The 15,626-nt window shown below is 33.0% G+C and overlaps 1 protein-coding gene across 10 annotated transcripts in view; it reads right to left on the reverse strand.

The window, feature by feature from the left end:
* Positions 1–15,626, reverse strand: part of LOC129747707 (unconventional myosin-XVIIIa) — a 268,397-nt gene that overhangs the window by 81,004 nt on the left and 171,767 nt on the right. The gene's annotated exons all lie outside the window — the stretch shown is intronic.

The raw sequence follows: 15,626 nt of genomic DNA on the forward strand, positions 1-15,626 counted from the left end.
GTGGCTTTGAACTACCTGCAAGCTACCTACATTTCAATGGTGAAACAGTTTATCGTACCGGAAACAACTGATATGTACCTATACGTTGATACAAAAAGTCATAAATTGAAATGAGCTTTCAAATTCATCAAATGTTTGAATTGTATCACATGATGCAGCACGTTTGATAACTGTAAGCATATCTTATCTTGTCATTTCTTGTTTAAAAAAATTTTGGTTTTGAATAGTTTTCAAAAGTGTTCAACTTTTTTTTTTCTCGTTAGTTCAAAATTAACAAAACTGTTTCCTTAAAATGAGATCGCGAGGAAAATTAAACAAAAATTTAAAAAAATATATCTTTAGAAGAAGAAATTAGCTTAGGGCATGATTAACTAACTAATAGATCATTGAATTTTGTGCTAACTCGACAAAAATTTCTTTGAAGGAATTCTTGGCATACTATTCTCTTAAGTTGAAAACCACTTGCTTTTTAACTTTTTTTTTACCTAAAATATGTTAGGTTAAGGATAAGGTTTAAAAAATAAGAAGAAAAAACTTCCGAGGGAAACACGCTTGAAAAATTTCCGCAAGTACTTGTTTTATGATATTCAAGCCTATGAGCATGGGTGAAAGCATGGGCCTACATTTCAAAACTAAAACGCGGAAAAATAGACGTGATAAAAAACAAAACAAATTTAAAAAAATAAAACAAATCAAAAATGAAATAGGAAAAAAATGTTACACCGAAAAAAAAACTGAAATTCAACGCAAGTTTTTTGTCTTTCAAGGTAGGCTAATTGTTTCAAAGAAAAAAAAATAGTTTTCTGTACAGATTTCAAACGCATCTTTAAGTTATGCTTTGGTTTAAATCATAGCCCCTTTTCAATGCCCAAATGTGCGTTGAATGACATGACATTTGAATGAATTATCATATAAACCTAAATAAAACTAGTTTGCAGCATTTTTCAACTATGTAAACTGAAGATCACTTTTAATGTGAATCGGGCGCTGAATCCGAAAATGAAATTTGAAAAAATCTCAGTAGAACAGTTTTTGAGTTAATTATGCTCCGAATAAGAAGTTTTGGAAAAAATAAAAAAATACTTGAACTCAAATTAAAATATCTCAAATTTGAAATTTCTTTTTTGCATATTAAAAATGAATAAACCTTATATATAAAAATGGAGGCGTTTTCTTTGTAACACCGTCACGTAGCAATGGTCGGTCGGAATAAAGTGAAATTTGGTATCCGAGGGTTTTTCGGGCCAGAGATGGTTTGTATAATAGTTTCAAGAATCTCACTTTTTATGGAAGGGGACTCCTAAACAAAATCAGCTGGAAACGGGACAAAACTCGAACAACTTGAAGGCGATTTTAATGAAAACTGATTCACGAGCACGAAGAAGTTAAAGAGCTCTAAACATTTTCCAACGATTTATGAGGCAACAGATAAAACGAAGTTTACCGGGTCAGCTAGTTTTCTATAGATCATCTCAACTTCATTTTTGCGTATGGTCAACAGTATTGATGTTATTAGTTAGTTTATGAGCAAAAAAATTATTAAAAACGCATTTTTTTAGAGAAAATTTTGTTTCAGCAAAAATTTTAGACTCGAAGGTAAAATTTAAAATAATCTTATTTTCTATTGGCTTTAGATATCAATTCAAAACGAAGATTTCAAGGGGTTATTTATCAAAATAGGTTGCAGAAGCACACGGATATAGCATCTCAGTGAAACGGGTATGAATGCTTCTTTACAATAAGCAATCTTTCTAGGAAATGAGGGCCTAGCATCATACAAATGAAGATAGAGTACTATGTATGCCGTGACCGAGACTCGATCTTATGACCTCGTCCTTGGAGAACGTTATCCTCTAGGTCACGGACTGCGGCCAGATAATTTGAATGAAAGCTTTATTTTGGTAATATGAGTATTAAGGTGGAGCATAAAAAGATTTGCACAAATCTATACGAAAAGCCTTAAAATGAAAGCATTTGCAATGTGGATGATTCACCCCATAGATGTTAAAATCCCAATGATCAAATAAATAAAAAAAAAATATCTTGAAATTCTTTTCATTCTTAACAAACTAAGGACCGCGAAGAAACCTGAGACGGGAAACATCAAAATTCAGCAAACTGTATCTCAGAAATCACTTAATGTATTTCTACTAAATTTGCATCTCTGAGTTACTGAAATTATTGTGTTTAATTTTATTGAATAATGTTCTATTTTTAAACTAATAACATTTGAGTTATGCTTCTTGAAGAAACATAACAAAACAAAAAAAACGAGATATGTCGTATTTGGTCCGCAATGTGTTAAACTACTGCGAAATTGAATACATTTTTTGCTATTGTGACTAATAAATATGATTTGTAATGATATATTTTTTACTCGGTTCAAGTTTTGTAATTCAAAAGAGAATCTTTTAGCAATGAAATAAAGATCAAACACCATAGATGTACTTTTTTTTTGTTTCGATTATAGTCGTTTTACCATCTTTATGGCATTCGCGACTTTATCAACGTTACAGTTGGCGGATCGTTATTGAAAAACTTATCCGGTACAACTGTGTTCGAACTCGCGGACATCGGCTCAGGAGACAACAGACTTGCCAACTGAGCTATATCACAAGCCTGTAGATATACTGATTCACCTTAATTTTTTCAAATTGGCGATTGCTTTCATGTCATAGATTGTGTATTTTACAGCATTTCTACAAAACTATACCAGATGACTTAACTTTTTTTAGTAAATAGAATACACAAAGAAAAGGAAATACATTTTTTTTCGAGAAGCAAAGAGTTTAAAAGCTGATCTAGCCTAATTCGGGGGCGCTGAATCGAAATGAGCAATTCGCAGCTCTCGTTTTTAAGATTCGATTAATCATTTTTGAAAATTGGCAAAAAATTATTTTGTGCACATATTTGGTAAAACTTTACATCCTAAATAGATAAATTGAAAATATAGGTTTTAATTTAATCATCAACTTTCTCGAGGACAACGAGGAATTTCGACTTCAGAGAAAAAAGTTATTTTTTTGTGATACGGTACAACTGTGATCGATGTTTACTCTTGGGCTCGAACTCACGGACATCTGCTCAGGCAGCAAATGACTTGCCAACTGAGCTATATCACAAGCCCTTAGAAAAAAGTTATAATGATTTCTTTTAAGTCGTTTTTCCTTAATTTATGAAAAAAACGAAATTTTTGACAAAATTTCAATAAAATTTCAATAAATTTTCTGAAGCATAAGTCGAAAGTCGAATCAAACAAACGGAAAATGAGAATTTTTTCACATGTTCTACATGGTTTTGAATATGTATCAACTTTTTCGATTGAAATAGTGGTAATTTAGAGAACCCTTACAGAATAATTGTTAAAAAAAATTTGGATTGAGAGTTTCATAATCCCGATAACACAATTTGAAGCCAACAAATAATGCTTCATCGAAGAATAAACTAGTTCATACTAATGGAGTATTCTTTTAAAGCGATCAAAAACAATCGCAACAATAAACAATAATAATATCATATGGATAAGATTAGACCTGAATGACTCGGGTGGTTAAGTTCCTCGAGGTTTTGCCGCTTTGCCAATTTTGTGATGAAATTTAAATCCAGATTTATATCCGTTTTAGCGAATGGTTGGCCACCCTGAATTAACGGCTACGTAATGTAAAATTTATGGGAAAACTTTAATCATGATGAATTGAATAAATTATAGCATTCATTATCTAGATTTGTCCATGCAAAAAACCAACCATCACGATCCGCTTGATTCCGGTTTTGCTTCAAAATTGCTGCTTTTTCCCGATTTTCCCGGCTCAATTTTCGATTCCCAGTTTTTCCGGGATTCCTGGTTTTTTCGGTTTTCCTGGATTTTCCGGTTCACTGGCCACCCTGAAACCCCTTTTTCATAACAACGGCGTAAGGTCGCTGGAAAACAAACAACTATTTAGAATCTTAATAACTAGTTCGTTAAGACCCCGTTAACAGAGAGCAATCTCACTGGGGAAATTGGAAAAATCAATTTCCTCACTCAAAATTATCAAACCTAGCACTAATCGTATTTACAAAAAAAAAAAAAAACATAAAAAAAACCTAGTTAGAGGGAGAGAGTCACTGGTCACGGTAATAGACGGTAGTTCGAAATTGGAAAGTTTATTATTCGAGTGTTTGTCTGTTTTCGATTTAAATTATGATTGGTAATTTTTCCAGCATATATTGTTTCACTATTTGACGCTGTTTTGATGAATTTCGCTATACAGAGCTGGTAAAAAATCTTATAGCGAACAGTATTTTAGCTTTTGATTGATGCTGGAAAGGTTTTAACTTTTATTTATTTGATTTGAATAAAATAATATAATACAGTATAAGAGGATTCACCTCTACTAACCTAAAGTTAGGAAAAATACTCCCGTCATATTTATAAAAACTTTATAAGTAACATGCCTTAATAAAACAATTTGTAAATTAAAAAAAATTGTATGAGAGTTCTGAATACGAATCAAACCATTATCTTGTTTCTTCAATTCGTCATCTCATTCACTGGACCTAATAAAGGCTTGACATTTTGATTGAAAACTAAGAAACCAGGAGAAACGGAGATAAAATTTCTGGTAGCTCCATCATTTACCAAGGTGATTTCCATGGCTAATTAACTTATCTCTCAATAATTTAGCGTGCGATTTTGGAGCGATGGCGTACATCCGCACAGTGCAATGTGGTCCAATAGGGCTAAAAGTGGAACTTTTTCGTAGCGCCTCTGTCTTTTATCTTATCTCTTAAGTGTCTTCAGAACATTTGCTTCTTCAAACATGCTTTATAACTTGAAAGCATCAAAAGTTATTCAAAGTCCACTATGAAAAAAATTGAAAATTCTAACTTTTTTAATTCAATAGATTGAGCTTTACTTCATGCTACGAAGTTGTTGAATACTATCTCTTTTCAGAGCAGAGTTATAAAGGTTTTATTTGGAAAGTTATTTATAAGTTAGTTTTTTAAACTTAACTATTGTTAGATGAGGATTTACATGAATAAGATGTTCTGAACATTTGTTGGGGCTTTCAAATCACTTGTTTTGCACAATATTTCAACATTCTACGACGTTTCCTAGCCAACTTTTTGCAACTTTAAGTTTTATTTTGACTCAACTTCACGAGCGTTTATTGCAAAAACGTGCAAGTGAATTTTTGGAACTAATGAACCACATTGAAGCTTGAACTAAGTGCAACAAATTAGTGTTGTTGTCATTTGTCTCCACGCGCTTATATTTGAACACAACAAGTTTATATTTAATGTGTTTTACGTGTTTTCATACGAAAATTATTTTCAACTGCCTTCTGCATTCGTTTTACGTAGCATCTGCGTAGCCTGGAAATTTTCCATTTTTTTTGTATCGAAACACGTAAAACACATTAAATATATGCTTGTTGTGTTCAAATATAAGCGCGTGGAGACAAATGACAACAACACCTGCAAATTGTTGCACTTAGTCCAAGCTTCAATGTGGTTCATTAAGTTTAAAACTTCACTTGCACGTTTTTGCAATAAACGCTCGTGAAGTTGAGTAGAAATAAAACTTAAAGTTGCAATAAGTTGGCTAGGAAACGTCATAGAATGTTGAAATTTTGTGCAAAACGTGTGATTTGAAAGCCCCAACAAATGTTCAGAACATCTTATTCATTAAATCCTCATCTAACAATAGTAAAGTTTAAAAAACTAACTTTTAAATAACTTTTAAAATAAAACCGTTATAACTCTGCTCTGAAAAGAGATAGAGTTTTGATGCATTCAACAAAGTTTCATATTTCACGTATTCTATAACTTTGTAGTATAAAGTAAAGCTCTATCTATTGAATTAAAAAAGTTAGAATTTTCAATTTTTTATAGTGGACTTAGACTAACTTTTGATGCTTTCCAGTTATGAAGCATGTTTGAAGAAGCAAATGTTCTGAAGACACTTAAGAGATAAAAGACAGAGGCGCTTCTTTTTGCTTCATATTTTCAAAATTTTTTAATTTAACATTTAAGAGTTATTTTTTAATTTATTTCATGTTTCATATTTTTAAAATAATATCATAAAAGTTTCTAACAAATTTTAAAGTTTCAATTGGTTCTCATGAATATTGAACAGCAAAAAAGGTTCTATGATTTGAACAATAATCAGAAGAATATTTGAGAAACCGTAATTTAATTATGTTTTGGGAGTTTTCCTAATAGTAAAAATGACAAAGAAACTTATACTGATAGTGCTTCAAAATATGAAAAGGATGTTTTATGAATGGAATTTTGAGAAAAATCAACCTAGAGATCCAATTAAATATCAATTTAGTTCGTGATCCGGGAGGTTATTGCCTTAGAAGTCAAATTTGATGAAAAAAGTGGTTCAACTCTTTGACGTCGTTCTCCAAAAATGGCAAAAAAAGGCAGCCGAATTTGCCATATTTTGTAGCCCATAATTGTGGGAATCTATCCAATGTAAAATTAGAGTGGAGTTATGTGGAGTTTTTTTTTAATCTCTAGTTGAAGTTATAAAATTTAAAATATTTATCGTTTTTCTGCAACTAAATTCCATATAAAAAATTTCAACTTTATTCCAAATCACAAATTTTTATTAGATAAAGTGTAAAATATACCTAACAAAAATATAAAAATAATTGCAATGAATATTTATTATCTATTCATTTTTCAATGTAAGCAAATCTTTGCGAATTTTTCAAAAAATATTCAATCTTTTCTTAGCATTTTGAGAACTCCGAAACGGGTAAACTTAAGACTATCATTTAGCTTAAAAATGCCGGAACACGATGAAATATTTGAATAGATAACTATGAGCGCTTCAAAAATCGACTTTCTGACAGCTTTTCTGGGTTTTGGACCACTGTGAGCCGATCTCTGCATAACAAATCATCACATGTGCTGCACTTCCCTTTCCTCTATCGACTACACAGACTTGGCCAGCCCCGTTATTGGTTCATGTAAAAGATTGAGATTCTCAAATCTGCATGGTGAGATTGTGTTGCTTGTTCCCCGCAATCTTTCATTTGGTTCATTGTGCTCAAGTTAAGTTTTAAAATTAATAACAATAACAATCAACAACTTTATTAAAGGTAACAAAAAATAGGCTGTTTAGGGGCTTACAGAGATTGTTCATTATCTTTCCCATCTCCCGTATAAACCTAAAAATATTCAGAATCATATTTCTATTCGACCACCTATGATGATCTCATAACAAAAATCGACCTCGTTACACTTGTAGCAGCATGATAGGTACCGCTGATGATCGATGTTTTGATCCGACTGGAAATTAAGTCATTTGCAAACAGCCGAGGCGGGCGCAACGTTTGAGTTTGTTGTAAATAATTCAGATCTAAATTACACGATTTCATCCCCTTCTTGGTTGTAACCAATAGGTAAACAAACCATAACAAATCTTTCGTATCGATGATCATCGCATCGCTCTGCCTGTGGTGTTGTGGTGATGATGCGAGCAGCACCAATGAAGCATGCAAAATTATAATAATAGTAGATATGTACCACCGAGTAGCAAAAGTGGAAATGGTTCACGGCCCATGTGAACTTTCTTGGCTTGGAGTGGCGTTGTTTTTATTGCTTCTTCTATTTTTTCTCCGAAACATTCGAAACGAAATGATTTTCACCATTAATGATGGATCGCTGCTAGCAGCCCCGCGTCTTGTGTCGTGTTGCCTATCAATTATGATCGATCGATCATGGTGTTTTCGGTTTTGGTTGGTTAGCATCCAGCGCGAGGTGCGGTGAATGAACCTTGCCAATACTTAATGATTGTGGTGCTCCAGTTCAAGACAATAGTAGTTAGGGAAAACGTCACTCAATGCAGGCATTCATTATGGGTAAATAGTTGTCGTAACGTTGCCAAAGTTTGGCCCTATTCTTCGTAAAAATAGAGAAAACACCAAAAATAGTCACAAAGGTTTTCAACAGCAAACCTTACCAGACGATAATTAAACGTTGTACGGATGTGACTTAATTGAATTACTCAAAAGAAACAAACACTGATAAACTCCTGGGGCGATTAAGATCATGTTCGACTTTCGCTTGTGATTCAACTCTTATTTAAAGCTCCAGCTCAAATGACTTAGAGAAGGTACCTTGACCAATGATGAAGACGACGACGACAACGACGAGAGAAAAAAGTGAAAAACACATGCTGATTGCAATCAACGCACAGCTTCCGAAATTCAAATTTGAAAGCGATATACGAGAGCCTCTGAGTGATTTCTGAGATGGGTGATGTTTGTAGTTTTAGGTAAGTCATTATGTAATGGTGCTAAAAATCGGTATGACCTAAGTGTAGGACTTGCAGTGCGTCTTTGTGTTTGGGGTATTATTTCACCTTTTGGGTGGTGTGACGTAAAATCTTCTGTTTTAGTTTTCTTTTTTTTTTTTGAATCAGTAAACATTGGGAGTTTTATTCCAGAAGATTATGCATCTTCACTAAATTTTCGACATTCTGGGGTATAAAATTAAAAATAAATAAATTACGCAACTGGATCTATCTAAGGACAACAAATTCATACAAAACTCTGGTGTATAATAAAGAGTGTATTCGAAAAAAGCAGTACTTTGTTTTGTGAATAACTTTTGAATGTGTGGATAAAATTGATGAAATTTTCAGCGGGGCTTCCTCGTATTGCAATGATTACATAAGTAAATTTTTATGATGTTCTGTCTTATGTTTTTGAAGACAGGATTGGATGTTTTTCGAAGTTTTTCGTATTTAATTTTTGAACACCACGTGCGCCATTTAAATTGCATACTATGAACCACCCTTTTTCCAAATCAAGGCTAGTTTTGATTACGTTTTCTATTTCCTGAAGCTTGACCTTCAGAAAAACTCAAAATTATTTGATTTGGACGAAGGTATAACAAATTAACTCGATTGCCTCCTTCGGCACAAAAAAATCATATTTGACTTTTTTTTTCTGTACCCCAGTTTTTGCGAAATGGCACGATTCCAGATCCAACTAAAACAGAGTATAAATTTTGCGGGACCTATTGAAGTGCTTTGCAGGGAAAACGGTCACATTTGGAGGCAGTCTTCTTTGTGTATTTAGCCATTCATCGTGTCAATCGTGATTAAACACTGAGTGATTTGCAGTTTCCACAGATCGTTAGCCTCCTCAAGTACTAGACATCAAATTTTCCTTGTTCATCTCCGAAAATTACAGGCGAGACTAGGCAACGAACAGTTTCTGGCTGGAAACCTGCCAAGTGACCGCTTAGGATTTCGTTTTTCTGTTCATTATGAAATTCCCCATTAGCAGTCGAAATATTTTGCGCACGATTTGACCACCGTATTTTGTTTATTTTATCGGTAGTCAGCTCTTGTAACTTGATGAAATGAAGTCATGCCTGTTTGTTTGTCAGCTAGACGAACCAGTCAAAAAATATCTTTTTATCACTTCGTCAATTGATATTTTTGGATTGAGTTTGAAAAAAACATCTCACTTTCCCTAACTTCATGGAATCAATAATCTTCATTTATATTCAAATTTTAGCTCACTCTTGGATCCTCTAGGACTTTTTAAACGATTTACCATGGGAATTTTGGTCGATTAGTTGATTTCCCAAGTAACAATTTTAGCTTGATTATGGTCAGCAAAATATCGTTTGGACTATCGCATTAATCTTCATAAAAAGCTAAAGCGCATTCTATAACATCACCTGGACTCTAATAAAGCCAAAATCAGGCTATTTGGCCCTACCCTAGAAACGTCATCAAGACATATAATTGTTGGTCATCAATGTTGGTCACCAAAGCTTTTAAAAAGCTGTTATTAAACATGTAAGAAATTTTTGTTTTTTTTTCGGTTCTGTCAGTTCTCGGAGTTTTTTTTTTTTATTTTTTCCAGCAACCATAATGGTTGATGAATGATGATTGCATTATTCAGATATGATCTGGTAAAATTAATAGCTAAAAAACCAATGTTTTAACCATATATTGAGCGTCTTTTCTACTGCCAGTCAAAATTTTAGGTAAAATGTATATGAAATAGTATCTTAAAATAAATGCGCCTCGTCAAATCTGATGGTCAATCAAGATGGAATTGATGGAAAAAGGCTTGAAAAAATATTTTCCAATGCTTGCATTGTGAATCCATCAACATGGCGTCATTTTGTGCCCTTCGATTTTGCAACCAACATGGCGTGAGCCAATTCATAGTTTTATTATGGTTTAATGATAACCCCAAAAAAAGCTACGATTTGACGTTTCTCTCGCAAGCCAATCAATTACACGCTAAGGTTGAGTTCCTCATTTCTGAGTTGTTAATCATTAGTACAGTAAATGAGGACAGACTTTTTGAATGAAAAGGGATTGGTTTTGAATGACCCGTGGAATAAATCATGAGTTGAAGTCAAATTTCGTTGTCTGACGCCATCTTGAAATCCAAGATGGCGGCTTCCGCTGAACTTTAAAATGGTGTAAATGATTTGAAATCGCATGAAACCTGAACAAAATGGGTATCGGGTGAAAGGGCTAAACGAGTAGAAGTTGAATTTTGCTATCAGACGCCATCTTGAAATCCAAGATGGCGGCATCCGCTCAACTTTTAATGCATAATGCTGACAAAAAGTCGCATTAAACCACCACTATACGGGTATTGGATGAAAGAGCTAAACTTGATTTCGATTTTTTTCTTTCCGACGCCATCTTGAAATCCAAGATAGCAGCTTCCACTGAATTTAAAATACTGTTAATCAATGAAAATCGGTTGAACTTTTTTTCACGTAATACTACATTAAAACTACTATTTTAAGACAATTTAGATCATTTTAAATCACTTTTATTATTTTTTCATTATGCTTCTAATGCATTTAGCATAAGCTTGCCAGATTACCCGGTTTTATCCGGGTTTGCCCGGATATTTGATGCAAAATTTCGATAAAGTCCGGTCCGGCCCGGTTGCCCGGATATCGTGAAAAAAGTCCGGATATTGCCCGGATTTTTTCACAATTTTCACAAAGAAACCAAAAAAAAATCAAAGTTTTTGAGTAAGTTTCAGCAAAATCGATTAACGGTATGGAAATTTTCAACGGTTGTTTCAAATAATTTCGCTGACTTACTTTTATAAACCTTTGAATATTTAAGTGTTCCAAAAAGTTTTGGAAGTCTGCAATTACATTAATAAAATATTAATTTATTTTTTTTTGCATTTTTTCTTTGCTTTTATGTATAATCACACCTAAATTTTGCTCGGTTTTTGCCCGGTTTTTGGATTTGAAAAATTGAAATCCATGCCCGGATTTTGCCAGGTTTCTGGCAACCTTAATTTAGCACTTTTCTTGTTTTGTTTATAGTTTTTGTTTTTTTTTTGCCATTTATGTAATTCTATTATTCCTATCATGCTATTATGTTTAAATTGTATTGGTCTTATTCTAGCGAAAACTATAAGGTTATGTTGTTTCTGTTAACCGTCTGATTTAGACACATGTGCCAAAATCGAATGTTGCCAAAAACGAACGTGGGTTTTTCAGTCACTTACAGATTTTCAGAGAAACGCGAAAAGAGATATTTGACTTCTATCATTTAGCTCTAGCACCCCATACAATATATTTGGGAGTTTCATGCTATTTTCATTCATTTACAGTATTTTTAAGTTCAGCTGAAGCCACCATCTTGGATTTCAAGATAGCGTCAGAATGCAAAAACTTTTTATAGCTTATCCCAATTGACAAACACCCATATTTTGGAGGTTTCATGCGATATTCAATGATTTAGAGCATTTTTAAAGTTTATAGAAAACTGCAATCTTGGATTTCAAGATGGCAGTTTTCTTTCAACTTATACCCCTATAGGGTAGACACTCTAGATTTCGACAGGAGCTAGTTTTCGACAAATTTTTAATGAAAGGCTTATTTTTCTATTTGGTGGCTCAAGTTGTCTATGTTCATATTTTTCTATTTTTGTTCTCCCAGTTTAGTATACGTTGAATATAAAACTTCTTATAAATAAGTTGTTAAATAGTAGTAAATCAATAATTGAAAAGTAACATTCTAAATCAAATGTGAAATTCAATGCTATCGACCAAATCAGAATGATTTTGTAAAATGAAAAAACTTCACTTTTATCCGATTGAAAGCAACATAAAAGGAATCAATGGATAGATAAGGTGCTGAAATCAATCTTTTCGGTAATTTATTTCATATTTTTTGCTAACATTTTAAGAAATTTCAACTGTTTTTTGAGCTGTCGAAAACTAGCGCTGAAAACTCACCTAATAATCTATTTTTCGACACCCATCTTCCTGGGTATGTTTATACTGTTTCCATGGTGTAAAAACGCCGTGAAGTAGACAAGCAATCCAGTATGTAAAAATTCATATTCCTGTGCTAACAAAGGAGGTGAAAATGTTCTTGTCGAAAACTAAAACTTTTTGTGTCGAAAACTAAAATTGAATGTCGAAAACTAGATCATCGAAAGGTTTGAGTAAAACGATAATAAAAACTTTGTCTTTAAACTTTCCATCAATAAAAAAGGTAGAGAATGAAAAAAAAAGTATAATTCATAGAACCAATCATATTTGAGATTGAAAACTTAAGTCAATTAGTATATTGACATGGTTTTTCTGACAAAACGAGCAAAAACTGTCGAAATCTAGGTATTTTACCCTAATATAGGTTTTATACGATTTTCAGTCATTTACAGTATTTTCAAGTTGAGTGGTAGCCGCCATCTTGGATTTAAGATGGCGACGGGCAACGAAATTTGACTTCTACTCGTTCCTTACTTTCACCTAATAACCATATTGTGAAGGTTTCACGATATTTTCAGTAATTTACAGCTTTGAAAATAAAAGCGGAAGCCGCCATCTTGAATTAATGATGGCGTCAAGCAACAATTTTTTTCCTACTATTTGGGCCCTTTCACTCAATACTCATATTGTAAAGATATTCATACCACTTTCGGTGATTTCAAGTTTTCAAAGATGTATTTTTTTAATTTTAACTCAAAACCAACACGCATAACTTACCAAAAATGTGTAAAAATGGGAGTTCCAATTCAAATATGTGCTATCTAATCTGAGCGTGTCCTGTTTTGACATCTTGATCGAGAACTGTCACTAAGTTTTATGGCGGTTTAATAATCATGCACTGAGTGCTATTATAGAACATGCAAAAGAAAGCTTGGAGCAAACTTTTAGGTTTGTGTTTTATAAAAGTTTAAAAAGAGCATTCATAACTCTTTCAAAATAACTAAAACAGCATGTTTAATAAAAGTTTTATTAGCGTTTTCAAAACCATCTGAAAACATATGGTCGAAAAAAAAATTATAAGCATTCTGCATGACCATAATAAAACCACCATAAAACGCCATAATTAAACCATAATAAAACTTCCTAATGCTAGTTGGCATAATCTGTGTTACTTGGGTTCCAACTGTTTTTTGGCCTTCTACTGGTACTTTCAAGGACTGTTCTCGATCCTGCCCAAAAAATCAACTTTAGTATTGAACGCTATCTCAAAACAACATCACAAAAATCTGCACATGTAATCATCACATTTGAAAATTCCATCATTTTCCATCCATGCATTCAAAAGTTATTCTCAAAACAAAGTGTTGCAGTGTAAGTCAAATACTCTTCTTACAAAAGCTTCTTAACCCAATCAGAAGCATAGTTTGAACCTCGCAGCTTCATTGTGCAAAGTGCAGTTAATAAATCAGTGAAAGTTTCCATTTCACTTTTTATTTTTCTTCTCCTCTTTTCAAACGCCCGGTCATAAATTTGACGAAACGCAAGCGAACAAAAAAAGTAGCTGCTATGCTATTGCTAACTACCTTCTGATATTCCAGGTGTATGCGCTGCCGCCAGCCAATACAGCAGTAAGAGTTCATCCGTAACAATATTTTTTTTATTTCTTTCAGCATTTCTTATGGTAGCAACTACATACCAACTTCCATTCACAGTTTGGGGTAGGTTGGGGTGGGTTGTGGTTTTTTTTCGGTGTACGATTCAAATTGTGTGCCTACGTTTTTCTCCCTTGTATCAATGAACGACAGTCAGTAATAACAGGGCACGTATGCAAAATAGTTTACGCTATTACAAATAGAGGTATGTATGCGCGAGATACGAGAAATTCAACAAGCTTCACACTTGTTGCGTTTGAAGCGAAGCGAGGAGGAGTGATATCGACAAGTGTGAGTCGGTAGTTCGTATCCAGTAAAAATGATAGGTCATTACCACGATAATGATACGGCTGAACAGGCGTAAAATCGTTAGCAACTGTTATCGAAGTGTGGTTTAGCTGATCTATATGAATATTGTATGTTTGGTTGAAGATGGTTTTCTCAGCGATTGTGGAGAATAAAACTCAACAGTATTCAATTTATTTTCACCCAAGTTCACAACAAAGGAAGTTTTGACCCTTACTCGCTCTAGAGTGTCAATATGACACTATTGAAAGATTAGCGGCTTATAACTTATTTCAGGCGCATAAAAATGTATTCCTCTGGATCACCCATGAATTCCTGAGATCTTTATTTCTGCATCGTGACTTTTTATTGGATGCTACGTAAAAGCACAGACAACAAAAAACTCTCTTGTGGATCTAGACAGGGTTGCTAGCGATTTTTCGTTTTGAAATTCCAAAGTTTTTCCCGGTTTTTTCCGGTTCTGAATGATGAATTTTACATTTAATTTACTAGTTTTTTTTAAAATAAAATCAAGATGAACAAAAAAAAATTGTAAAGGGCCTCAAATTTCTAACAATTGTATCCTAAAACTTGTTAACCGTTTATAAATCATGACAAATACTTCGGCGTCTTTTAACACGTAGTCTTTCTGTATCAAATTGACAGGTTTTCATGATTTTTAAAAAATAATCTAACGAATGACATCTCTTCGTTGTTTTGCTCCACAATTTCATTAGTTTTGCAAAAAAAAAATCGAGGTCAATTGATCTTGAAACTATAATGTAGCACTTTTCAGCCATTGTGAAATTTTCGAGAATTTTTATAGAGTTCCAAAAAAAATTTCTATAGTTTGTATAGAAATATAAAAAAAATACCTCGAAACATTATATCAAATCAGCTTGTCAACTTGAATGGGGATTTGTCTTCCAAAACTTAAAATCATAGGATGGCAGGAAATATTCTGAATGCAGTTATTTTTTTTAGCAAATCCAAAGACATGTTTTAAAAAAAAATTCTTAATACAAAACAATGGATAACTTTAGTAATTTGAACTAAAGATTCGTGAAAATATAGAAAATCGTGTATAGGACAGGGCTGAACTTTAATCATTTGAATGTAAAATATTATTCTGTATCAGGGTAAAGACCTTAGATTTCGACAGTTAATTGTTTTCGATAAAAATTTTACATAAGACATATAAACGTGAAAAAAATTTCAGTCTTTTGGACTCTCACTTATCCAGGTTCGATATTAATAGTTTCAGTATTCAATTTATTACATAAGAGCAATGCTTGCACACTTGCGGAGAGCGAAAAAAATTAGATATGTCATACTCCCACGCAATTTGTGAAAAAACGATCCAAACTTCGTTTGTTTACTAATGAACGAAAGTAAGCGTTTATGAGATGAATCTATATCAAGACTGTCAAAAACTATTCTTAAATTTAGACATAATTTCGCAAAT

The sequence above is a fragment of the Uranotaenia lowii genome, chromosome 2 (genome assembly GCF_029784155.1).
Source record: "Uranotaenia lowii strain MFRU-FL chromosome 2, ASM2978415v1, whole genome shotgun sequence".
Classification (NCBI taxonomy): Eukaryota; Metazoa; Arthropoda; class Insecta; order Diptera; family Culicidae; genus Uranotaenia; species Uranotaenia lowii.